We start from the raw sequence: 2,203 nt of genomic DNA, 5'->3' as shown, positions 1-2,203 counted from the left end.
TCATTCTAAATCGAAAAGTGGATTTTCTGAAGCCTAAAATGAGTATTTTGGGATAACTAAACAAATGGCACTGGGATCGTAATTTTTCGAGACCGTTTACTGTTTTTAAAAGACTATTTTTGGACAGCAGCTCAAGCTGCATTTTTACTGCAGAAAAAGTGTGTTGTTTTCGAAGTCATAACCTGAAACCTGAGTGAAACCGACTCATGGAATTTTTACAGTAGATGGACACGGTTGTCAGGACGGACGACCCTCCAACTGGAATTTCGTCAAACGGACTTACGGTTGATTTTTAGTGAATATTTCCGTAAACTGCGATCAGAGGGTAATAAATCTGATTGCAGTAGAGAAAATGATTTTCTATAAAATATGGGTAAGGAATTGGACTTTGATATTTTTACACAATAAACTTTGGAACATATGTGACATCCTGTGAAAATTTGGTAATTTTTAGAAAAGGTTAGCTATTTTATAAAAATCCTCGAAAACAGTCTTGTTTTGAGTAATAAAGCTGAAATAAAGTAAGTAACGTTTTGTTTGTCGATATGTCGGTTTGATGATTGAAAATGAACTATTGGATATATATAAAAGAAAATGATATGCTATTTAAGCATGGACACCTCTATTTACAGAGGAGACTCTGCCGAAATTTTCCGAGAATCCGAACACTTAGTAAAATATTCGAGAAAATAAATACGAAATAGTTGTCTAACTATTTTTCTAATAAAGTTAAAATAATTATTATTATTTAAACAACATAATACCAAAGTAACATAACTCAAAACACTAAACTCTAAGCCAAGGCACGGCCCGTTCGTCTAATAGACATTAGACCATTGTAGGTAGTCGTGTTTGCTGAGGAGATTTGGGTTACGAGTACCGAAGACGCAATACTGTGAGTTCATGTCCCCCTTTTCTCTTAACCGTTTTCAGTTTTATACTTCGGGGGTGAAATACATGTTACAATTATTACAGACATTTACAGACATTTACCGACATTTTTATACATGGTATGATTAGCTAAGGAACTTACTGTTAGATCACGTGAATGGATAGGCTATTATCGTAAGACCATTAATCCTTGTATAAGGACCGAGAGGCATGAGTGATAGATCTATTGGGTGTTGCGAGTCCCACACATGGGCCAGCGTGTGGCTGCATATGGTGACTATGTCGTTCCGCCGGAAGGACCGGTATGAAATACGCGTTACAGGTTTGAGTGCTTCCTAGACCATGTCACTTATTAATGTATTAGCTACACATTAATTGATATGTTTTTCCTTATTGCTACATAACATGGACATACATTTTTACAGACATATTTCACAATCTATACAGACACACATTAATGATTTATACAGACTCACATACACATGAACTCGCTCAACTTTCGTTGATGTTTTCCAAACTACATGTATTTCAGGAAATTAAGTATGGATCTGGCGGGCGTTGGAATTTCAAGTCATGTTAAGTATAAAGATGTCATCCATGGTTTTTAGGTTTGGCCAGTGTGTCTTAATCCTGGACGAGACACGTCTTCCAAACTTGGATTACAACTATTATCTTTGACGAGTCCTTAGCAAACATTTACACAATTCATCTGGTTTGTAAAACTTAAATTTTGAAGTCTACGTTTTAGACAATGTTGTTATGTTTTAAACTCATTTTATGGATGACAAATCTTTGGTATTATCATATAGATTGTTTGATATGGTTGAATGCAATGATAACAAGTAAGTCACCCCATAATCACGCTTCCGCAAAAGTCAGGGTGTGACACCCGGAGCTAGAGTCAAGTGTCTGCCTTGTGTGTGGCAACAACCCATTATAGAAAGTGGATACTTGTTGCCATATCGCAAGGCCGTGATGTGGACACTTTCGCAATAGCTCCTTGAACTTTTCCCAAGTTTCACATAAGGATTCCCCATCCTCTGGTGAATATGTATTAATTTCAGTCATTAATTTAGCCATTTTAGCGGGAAGGAAATACTTATATAGAACTTTTTGTGCTAGTTCATCCCAGGTGTTTACCGATCCAGCTGGGAGGGCGTTAAGCCAAGCTTTTGCTCGGTCTTTTAGTGAGAAAGGAAACATTCGATGGCGGATGGCATCATTTGATGCTCCATTGATCCGAAAGGTATCACATATTTCTAAGAAATTAGTAATATGTAGATGGGGATCCTCGTCCGTAAGCCCATGGAAG

The 2,203-nt window shown here is 36.9% G+C and overlaps 1 non-coding gene across 1 annotated transcript; it reads left to right on the top strand.

The window, feature by feature from the left end:
* The first annotated feature begins 1,858 nt into the window (after positions 1-1,858).
* LOC118485291 lies at positions 1,859-1,965 on the top strand. Its single transcript, XR_004875595.1, has one exon. It is a non-coding gene; the product is annotated as a small nucleolar RNA R71 (small nucleolar RNA).
* Positions 1,966-2,203: the final 238 nt, after the last annotated feature.

Source organism: Helianthus annuus, chromosome 12, assembly GCF_002127325.2.
Source record: "Helianthus annuus cultivar XRQ/B chromosome 12, HanXRQr2.0-SUNRISE, whole genome shotgun sequence".
Taxonomy (NCBI): Eukaryota; Viridiplantae; Streptophyta; class Magnoliopsida; order Asterales; family Asteraceae; genus Helianthus; species Helianthus annuus.
The sequence above is the reverse complement of the archived record's forward strand: the minus strand, read 5'-3'. Positions and strand labels throughout refer to the sequence as shown.